The following is an 11087-nucleotide window of genomic DNA, read 5'->3' as shown; positions in this document are numbered from 1 at the left end:
ATTATTATTATTATTATTATTGACAAAACACGTAAAGAACTGCCTATGTTTATATGCCCCTTATAACATTTTCGCTAATTACATTTTAATTTTCAATCAGTTTTGATTCTCTCAGTTGGTTTTTTGTTTAAATACTACAGACTTTAATTTAGATACTGTTTTAACACAAATTCATTTCAGTTTCAGTGAAATGACTTTGACCATTGTACTCGATCATTTGTTCCAGATTTCACCTAATTACATTAATACTAAATATTCCTACCAATTACAGGACATATACTTCAATACAATTATAATTAAGTAACTAGTTTCACTGTAACAATTTTATAAGTATAGGTGTATCTATATCACTATCTTTTGTTTACGTCAGTGATTCCTGTTTATTTCAAATTGGATCAAAAAATACGTGTTTTAAATGGATTTCAATGGACTGTTACGTGTCGACAACCCCTAAGAGAATTTGTGCAACTAAAAGTTGAACGAAACCTTTTCTGGCAGATCCACGTAACAGTACTCATTTTACAATCAATGAGATGTATTAGCAATTTGCATGTGATATGAGATCAGATTTCTGCTTAATCTCCAAAATGAAGTGTACACATAAATCACAATGAAATTTAAACTCTGTTTTAAATTAAATAGATAAGATTATCATAACTTATTCTGTATCAGTTTCAACTGGATCAGACAAAATATCGATTAATAGCACAAAGAAAGAGTAAGTTAATTCACATGATTGTCTGGCCCTGGTAGCTGAGTGGTCAGCGTGACAGACTGTCAATCCTAAGGTCCCGGGTTCGATTCCTGGCTGGGTCGGAGATTTTCTCCGCTCAGGGACTGGGTGTTGTGTTGTCGTAATTATCATCATTTCATCCCCATCGACACGCAGGTCGCCGAAGTGGCGTCAACTCGAAAGACCTGCACCAGGCGAATGGCCTACCTGACGGGAGGCCCTAGCCACACGACATTTCATTTCATTCACATGATTATCTGTAGCTTCTATTTCAGCACGAATATGAGGTAAATCTATTTCAATCATTAAAATTATCTAATGGAAGTTAGCTGAATTGCTCTTGTTTCTGAATAATTATGTCAGTCATTAGAGCCACCAGGTTCTCCTGGTGTATATAACTCTTTCTCAATACAGTTGGTACATTGTGGAACAAGCAGTAGTATCAGATACTACGACACTCAACATCCATATTAGATTGTACTTGTCAGCCTCCTATCATAGGCAGGTGCACCAAGGTAAGTCTTTCCTCTCCCGGGATTGGAATGACTCCTTACCCTCTCCCTTAAAACCCACATCCTTTCATCTTTCCTTTTCCTTCCCTCTTTCCTGATGAAGCAGCCGCCGGTTGCGAAAGCACGAAATTTTGTTTGTGTTTGTGTGTTATTTTATTGTGCCTGTCTACCGGCGCTTTCCCGCTTGGTAAGTCTTGGAATCTCTGTTTTTAATATATTATCTATAAATGTATAGATTTGCAATAATTGCTGGTGGGAAGCACAACTGAGGGGAGGGGAACAAGAAAAAAAGGGCGAGTTGATTGTGCATCATTAAATGGAAAGTGACATGCATGATCAAAGGTAGAAGTAAACAGAAAATAGACTAAAGGTGTGGGAGGAAGGGTGGGTGGGTGAGGGGCGAGGGGGAGAGGGGTTGGGGCAGGGAGGCATACGAAACAAGGATAGAAAGGAGTGGTGCTTTCGTTTGATTGTGGAACCACAGGCCAGACTGGTGACTGTGAATGCCAACACTAACAGGTAAATATAGATGACATCTTATAATGACTGCTATTGGCACCCATTAGGTGCTGGGTACAGTAATATGGTCTCTGTGAAACTTGTCTGGCCTGTGGTTTTGCAGTCAGGTGACGGCTTTCTTTCTTCTCCCCGTGTTTAAATATTGTTTACTCTTTGTATAAGTAATGGCTTGTTTCCTATCTTCATGGAGGATTACTGAAATGTTATGTGTGTTTGTGTATTCATCCAAGCATGAGATAGTTTATAATGTTTTCACTCATTGAGATATTATGTATTATAGGTATTGGCCATCTAACAAATTATAGGATGAATGTGGGGTTGCTATTAATTTGTATAGTGCTGTGCTATAAAAATTGCAGTTATGCCTTAAAACGTGTGGTCCACAGTCTTATCTTAATATTGTGATATAATCTCTTAATGCTTTGAACATCTCATCGACCCAAGCCCTCGCCCTCACCCTCACACCTTTATTTCCTATTTAGCTTTGTTCTCTCCTTGTCCATGCCTGCCCATCTTTCTGTTACACATTCAAAATCTAACCTGCCTCCACCCCCACCTCAATGCATATTCTGCCTGTATAATAAGTTTAAATCTGTCAATGAAAGCAAGACATGATACCATTCAACTGAGCCATGTGGTCCAACACATAGGATACTTCCCATTCTTTGGTGCAACAATGAGTAAGATAAGTAGCTCCTAAACTGGCCATGGCATCAGACCGATCTTATGACCCACCAAGAAAATTAAAGAAACATGATCTGTCAAAATACTCTCAGCCTCAGAGTACCGGGGTTCTATAATATTTCTTGTTAGGTGTGGCATCTGTTATGAAGAGCACTCTATACAGACTGTGTGCAAATTGCTGTGTTGAATATTGCCACCTTCAGTACAGACACACTAAAAACAGCAGTTTTCAAGAACAGTCTAATGAGTAAACACAGGACTGTTTGTACAGATGGAGGATTCAGGTCCACGATTCCAACTGTTGGGTGTCTGTGATTAGGGAAGCAGTAGAAATTAGATTCTACGGTCACAACTTGAAGAGACACTGGTAATGCACTTAGCAATTCATTTATTTATTTGCTATTCTTTTTAGTCTTAGCTAGATACAAGAACAGATCAAGTGTCACACATAGGTTAATATATATGAATATAAAACATAATATTTTAAAACAGTTTCATATTTTGGAGTATAACTGAAGCAATGCATGGAAATAATGCACTTGAGCCAGAAAAATTGCAGAGGAAAACTGAGTGTTACAGATGGAGTGTTACAGATGGAGTGTTACAGATGGAGTGTTACAGATGGAGTGTTACAGATGGAGTGTTACAGATGGAGTGTTACAGATGGAGTGTTACAGATGGAGTGTTACAGATGGAGTGTTACAGATGGAGTGTTACAGGCTCCCTGATTTCCCTAATCTACGTTGGAAACATGGCGTTCGGTGCAGTTGTTTAAAGTGAGAAAGCGAACAAAAGTTATAGTTGTGTGGTGAAAATCGGAACACACGTGAATTATAACATGAAATAGTGAAGCTAAATAAACGTGTATCAAGCCTGCAATTAATTGTAGATGTACGAAGGCGGGACATTGCGCATTTAGAAAATGAAAATGCCGAACTGAAAAAGGCGCGTAATATCCCAATCGCCAAAGCAAGTAAAACACGGAACTGGGAGCACAGGACTAGTATGATCACGGAAGAAAGAAGCGAAAAGGTGATAAATACAACAAATGGAACGAACCGTGGCAATAAAAGCAGTTTCAGTGTCCTACCTACAGTAAACGAGTGCTCTGAAGTGGATATAGGCCTAAAGGCAGAAACAACAAGGCAACAAATGTTTACTAGCCTGAAAAGGGTTGGTCTTGTGAAACCCAGTGACTGTAGAATTTCTGTGGTAACAAAAAACCGTTTCCATGCACTAGATTCAGATATAAATGTGTAATACACGGAAAACTGTAACGATAACAACACGCTGACTCTATATAGTGATAAGCACATAAGCAGAAACGTCCGCAAAAAGCATGAAGACAAACTCAAAGTGAAAATATTTTCTGATAGCCATGGAAGTGAAATTGCAAAAATACTACATTACAGTCAATTTATACAAGCAACTAGTATTGTCAAACTAGGTGCATGCATCCAAGAACTCATTAGAAACGTAGAAACTGAAAATGATCATCATATTGCCATCATAGCTGGAGCCAATAATGTATATAAAAACGATCTCCACAGTGCAACACAAACCCTTAAGGCAACATAAATTCAACAGAAGAGAAATCAGTTTTTGCTGTCGGAATTCCACATAGGCATGGCCTTTTGGAATGGTCATGTGTTAACGTGGAAATCATAAAAGCAAACAGGCAATACTCAAAGATTTGCAGGGCCTACCAAAATGCATATTTTATAAGTATGGACTACTTGCAAATAGACTGTTAAACAAGACATGGCATGCGCCTTAATAACAGTGGCAAGAAGATTCTGTGCCAAAACATCAGTTGTTGTTGTTGTTGTTGTTGTTGTTGTTGTTGTGGTCTTCAGTCCTGAGACTGGTTTGATGCAGCTCTCCATGCTACTCTATCCTGTGCAAGCTTCTTCATCTCCCAGTACCTACTGCAACCTACATCCTGCTGAATCTGTTTAGTGTATTCATCTCTTTGTCTCCCTCTGCGATTTTTATCCTCCACGCTGCCCTTCAGTACTACACTCCTGGAAATTGAAATAAGAACACCGTGAATTCATTGTCCCAGGAAGGGGAAACTTTATTGACACATTCCTGGGGTCAGATACATCACATGATCACACTGACAGAACCACAGGCACATAGACACAGGCAACAGAGCATGCACAATGTCGGCACTAGTACAGTGTATATCCACCTTTCGCAGCAATCCAGGCTGCTATTCTCCCATGGAGACGATTTTAGAGATGCTGGATGTAGTCCTGTGGAACGGCTTGCCATGCCATTGCCACCTGGCGCCTCAGTTGGACCAGCGTTCGTGCTGGACGTGCAGACCGCGTGAGACGACGCTTCATCCAGTCCCAAACATGCTCAATGGGGGACAGATCCGGAGATCTTGCTGGCCAGGGTAGTTGATTTACACCTTCTAGAGCACGTTGGGTGGAACGGGATACATGCGGACGTGCATTGTCCTGTTGGAACAGCAAGTTCCCTTGCCGGTCTAGGAATGGTAGAACGATGGGTTCGATGATAGTTTGGATGTACCGTGCACTATTCAGTGTCCCCTCGACGATCACCAGAGGTGTACGGCCAGTGTAGGAGATCGCTGCCCACACCATGATGCCGGGTGTTGGCCCTGTGTGCCTCGGTCGTATGCAGTCCTGATTGTGGCGCTCACCTGCACGGCGCCAAACACGCATACGACCATCATTGGCACCAAGGCAGAAGCGACTCTCATCGCTGAAGACGACATGTCTCCATTCGTCCCTCCATTCACGCCTGTCGCGACACCACTGGAGGCGGGCTGCACGATGTTGGGGCGTGAGCGGAAGACGGCCTAACGGTGTGCGGGACCGTAGCCCAGCTTCATGGAGACGGTTGCGAATGGTCCTCGCCGATACCCCAGGACCAACAGTGTCCCTAATTTGCTGGGAAGTGGCGGTGCGGTTCCCTACAGCACTGCGTAGGATCCTACGGTCTTGGCATGCATCCGTGCGTCACTGCCGTCCGGTCCCAGATCGACGGGCACGTGCACCTTCCGCCGACCACTGGCGACAACATCGATGTACTGTGGAGACCTCACGCCCCACGTGTTGAACAATTTGGCGGTATGTCCACCCGGCCTCCCGCATGCCCACTATACGCCCTCGCTCAAAGTCCGTCAACTGCACATACGGTTCACGTCCACGCTGTCGCGGCATGCTACCAGTGTTAAAGACTGCGATGGAGCTCCGTATGCCACAGCAAACTGGCTGACACTGACGGCGGCGGTGCACAAATGCTGCGCAGCTAGCGCCATTCAACGGCCAACACCGCGGTTCCTGGTGTGTCCTCTGTGCCGTGCGTGTGATCGTTGCTTGTACAGGCCTCTCGCAGTGTCCGGAGCAAGTATGGTGGGTCTGACACACCGGTGTCAATGGGTTCTTTTTCCCATTTCCAGGAGTGTAAATTGGTGATCCCTTGATGCCTCAGTATATGCCCTACCAACCAATCCCTTCTTCTAGTCAAGTTGTGCCACAAATTCCTCTTCTCTCCAATTCTATTCAGTGCCTCCTCATTAGTTATGTGATCTACTCATATAATCTTCAGCATTCTTCTGTAGCACCACATTTCGAAAGCTTCTATTCTCTTCTTATCTAAACTATTTATCATCCATGTTTCACTTCCATACGTGGCTACACTCCATACAAATACTTTCAGAAACGACTTCCTTACACTTAAATCTATACTTGATGTTAACAAATTTCTCTTCTTTAGAAATGCTTTCCTTGTCATTGCCAGTCTACATTTTATATCTTCTCTACTTCGATCATCATCAGTTATTTTGCTCCCCAAATAGCCAATACTCATTTACCACTTTAAGTGTCTCATTTCCTAATCTAATCCTCGCAGCATTACCTGATTAATTCGATACTGAAAGTATCTGACCACCAAGAAATAATTGCTGCTCATCCAGTTTCTTGCTTGATGCAAGCAGAACTTGAAGAAATGGTTACTTCTATAGCAGCAGTAGAGGTGGAAGCGGCAATTGTACACACACACGTAACAAACGCTGCAGCAGCAGTACCTACCACACTTCATCTACAGGATTCAACAGTAGCAGAAGATAAATCAACTTCCAAATCTCCACTGTCACCAGTTTCCCACAACAATGCCTACAGCAGCAGTACCTATCACACATCAGCAAGATTCAACGGGAGCAGCAGAAGAAGCAACAACCTTACCTCCTCAGTCACCAGATGCCACAACAGTGCCTCCACACACCATAACAGCAGTTCCATCAATTCTTGTAGTAGCAGCCTCATCTACAATATCATCACAAGGAGGGAAGAGTAGGCATACAACAGTAGATGTGATACCACTCCAAGTGAACAATTTTTTAGTAAAAGGCAACAAGAGGCAGAAATCCAAAAGATAAGCCTTGTAAAAGGTTTGAAAACCAATCACCATAGTGTTCAGTGTGTAAGCAATAAGAGTGTGGATCTTAAAATATGTTAACTTAACATTCAAGATACTGAAAGATAAAGAACTTATCATAAATGAGTTTTGCCTTGATAATTAGTTTGATATGTTTTGTCTGAGTGAACACTGGGCTAATGAGAATGAACTTGCAGTTACCAAATTTGACAATTTAAGTATAGTAAATAGCTATTGTAGGAAAGAGCACAGGTGGTGTGGCAATTTATTCCAACCAGTCACTCAATTGGACAATAACCAAACTAGACCTAAATTCCTTATGTGATGAACAGCACTTTGAAGTTACAGGTATAATCATTAATAGTCTTAGCTAATAGTAGTATCCATGTACAGATCACCAAAGGGAAGCATTAACATATTTTTAGAAAAAATGGACATGCTACTCAGTGAATTAAGTAATATTAAATGGCTACACTATGATATTGCAATAGGAGGTGATTTGAATGCTGATTTTGGTGTTACTAAATGTAAGGGTAGTGTTGCAGATCTGGAAAACTTACTAAGACAATACAATTTACATCATGTCAATAACAGGCCCACAAGAAACAAAGCATGTTTAGATAACATCTTTGTAAACTTCAAGACCACTGAAAACACATGCGAAGTTGCAGTGTTCCCATTCTCTGACCATGATTTCGTATCCCTAAATTATGCAAGTAAAACTCCCCTCAATAGGATCAAAAGCAAACAGACCTGTCCCAACACTTGTGATTACCAGGATAAAATTAACACATTTCGTAACTCCCCTGCTGACAGAAGCTGGTTTGGCCATTGTAGTGTCGATGGACATTACACATCAAGTAATGACCTGCCAGCAAAAATAATATCAGATAGATTTTTAATGCATTCTTGACCCTATTTAACCATATTATTCCCATAAAGATAATCAAAATAATAGACAGCAGCCACAAATCCAGATCTCAAAACAGACAAAATATATGGTACACTAAATAGCTGACAGATCTAAAGAAACAAGTTTTCTTACTGCACAACATATACAGTAGTGCGAAGTCTGACTATGCCAAATTAGCCTATGTGGAATGCAGGAATGAATACGAAAAAGCCATCCTGCAAGCAAAAAAAAAAACTACAATGCCAACAGCATACATAATTCCACCAATAAATGCAAAACCACTTGGAAAGTAATTAACAGTGCTGCCACAGATACTAAAAAAGACAAAATTAATATCCCACTCAAACACTCCATGAGCTTTTTTATTAATCCAGTGAAAGAAATAGGAGACGCAATTATCAAATCAGAGTTACTCTCCCAAAATTGGGGTAGACAGTCACTAAATACAAGCATGCTAACCTTCTCCGAAGAATCGCCTAGATTTGTACAAGGGGTCATAAAACAACTGAAATCATCATATAGCTTAGATATATATGACATATCATGCAACCTGCTAAAAAAAGTGAGAGATTGCATAAACAAGTGCTTAATTGAGGGATATTTTCCTGATGAGTTACAACTGTCTAGGATTGTCCCAGTATACAAAAAGAGAGATAAAGACTCTCCATCTAGTTACAGGCCTATTTCAATAGTAATCGCATTCTCCAAGGTAATAGAATGCATCATGTACCAACAATTATCATCTCACTTTCAGAATCTAGGAATAATTAATGCTACACAATACGGGTTTAGAAAGAATCTGTCGACCATTGATGCAATCGATACGGTAGTCAGTTACATCCTCAAAGTTTTTGAGAACAAAGGCTTTGCTCAGGTCTCATTCTGTGACCTAAGCAAGGCCTTCAACTGTGTTGAGCACACACCACTACTAGAGAAACTCGAATTCCTCGGCATCAAAGGAAACAGTCTCAGACTTTTAAAAGCTTATCTCAACAACTGTAAACAGGTAGTTTGTGTTGGTAAGCAAATGTCAAACATAGAAAATGTTAAAGTAGGTGTGCCTCAGGGATCTGTACTGGGCCCCTTCCTGTTTCTGATAATTATCAATGACCTCCCCTCGTTTATTAGATCCACCACTGTATTGTATGCAGGTGATATGACTTTTCTTCATAGTAGTAACAATCTTAATGATCTTAAAACCTGTGCTGAAAATACACTCACTCACCCAGCATATTGGTTCAGAGCAAATGGCTTCCTGCTAAATGAAAATAAAACTCAGCAGATAATCTTCACTCTAAGAGACAAGCCACTATCTGATGACCCCAGTTCTGTTAAATTCCTGGGAGTTTATTTAGACGAAAAATTATCCTGGGGCCAACATGTAAACTATATTAGTAGTTTGCTACCCTCCCTGTTTTCCTTTCCCTGTTGCTTCATAACCTGGGTTGTGAGTAACTAAATCCACTTTCCCTTCTTCCCTTTCTTTCCCCTCTCTCCTCCCTGATGAAGAAACATTTATTCCGAAAGCTAGGAACTTAAATTTTCGGTTGTTTTTTGTGTTTCTATCGGCTGTACTGAGCTGAGGTAAGTACTGGCCAGCCCCTCTATCTCTTTGTTAGTAATTGTTTCAAACTATATTAGTAGTAAGCTATCTAGAGTAATTTATTTATTAAGACAACTCAGAAATTGTGTACCTGAAACATACATCAGATCATCTTATTTTGCATTTTTCCAAAATATAATATCCTACGGCATTATCTTGTGGGGTAACTGTAGTCATATACATGACATCCTATTATTGCAGAAGAAAGCCATTAGGGTAATTACAAATTCTTCACAAAAGCCTCACTGCAAACCTTTATTTACTAAACAAAAAATTATGACAGTAGTAAACCTTTATATATACAATGTCTTAATCTTTACGAAGAAGAACCTACAAGATGTGAAAAGTAGAGAAAATGTAAATTGTTACGACACAAAAAGTGTCAAACACATACACGGCTTACCATAGATTATCAAAATCAATAAATAGCTATGACATCACAGGGCACAAACTATTTAATAAGCTGCCACATGCTATACAGGATCTTCCTTAACATACATTCAAAGAAAGATTGCATGAATGGTTTATTGCCCACCTGTTCTATGATATCAATGAATTCTTCAAGTGTAAAATGCAGTAATCCAACAGATGACCCACTGTACATTTATTATGTAAATAAAATAGAAAGAAACTTCCACACGGGAAAAATGTATTAAAAACAAAGATTCCAAGACTTACCAAGCGGGAAAGCACCGGTAGACAGGCACAATAAAATAACACACACACAAAATTTCTAGCTTTCGCAACCAACGGTTGCTTCTTCAGGAAAGAGGGAAAGACGAAAGGATGTGGGTTTTAAGGGAGAGGGTAAGGAGTCATTCCAATCCCGGGAGCGGAAAGACTTACCTTAGGGGCAAAAAAGGATAGGTATATACTCGCGCGCACACACACACACACACACACACACACACACACACACACACACACACACACACACACACACACACACACCATGTATGGATAGGTGTGTGTGTGTGTAAATAAAATAGAAAGAAACTTCCACACGGGAAAAATATATTAAAAACAAAGATTCCAAGACTTACCAAGCGGGAAAGCGCCAGCAGACAGGCACATGAACAAAACACACACACACATACACACACACACACACACACACACACACACACACACACACACACACACACACACACACACAGAATTACTAGCTTTCGCAACCGATGGTTGCTTCTTCAGGAAGGAGAGGGAAAGACGAAAGGATGTGGGTTTTAAGGGAGAGGGTAAGGAGTCATTCCAATCCCGGGAGCGGAAAGACTTCTCTTAGGGGAAAAAAAGGACAGGTGTACACTCGCGCGCACACACACACACACACACACACACACACACACACACACACACACGCGTGCGCATATATACCTATCCTTTTTTCCCCCTAAGGTAAGTCTTTCCTCTCCCGGGATTGGAATGACTGCTTACCCTCTCCCTTAAAACCCACATCCTTTCGTCTTTCCCTCTCCTTCCCTCTTTCCTAGAAATTTTGTGTGTGTGTTTGTGTGTTATTTTATTGTGCCTGTTTACCAGTGCTTTCCCGCTTGGTAAGTCTTGGAATCTTTGCTTTTACTGCACATTTATTGTAATATAAGCTAAAATATTTCAGTTGTCAATACATTATCACACTCTATTATAAATTGTATCTTCATTTGAGGTTGTCAATTGCTGTAATGGCGTAAAGACAATAAAATCTTTATTATT

The sequence above is a fragment of the Schistocerca gregaria genome, chromosome 4 (genome assembly GCF_023897955.1).
Source record: "Schistocerca gregaria isolate iqSchGreg1 chromosome 4, iqSchGreg1.2, whole genome shotgun sequence".
NCBI classification, from domain to species: domain Eukaryota; kingdom Metazoa; phylum Arthropoda; class Insecta; order Orthoptera; family Acrididae; genus Schistocerca; species Schistocerca gregaria.
This window is presented reverse-complemented; position numbering follows the sequence as displayed.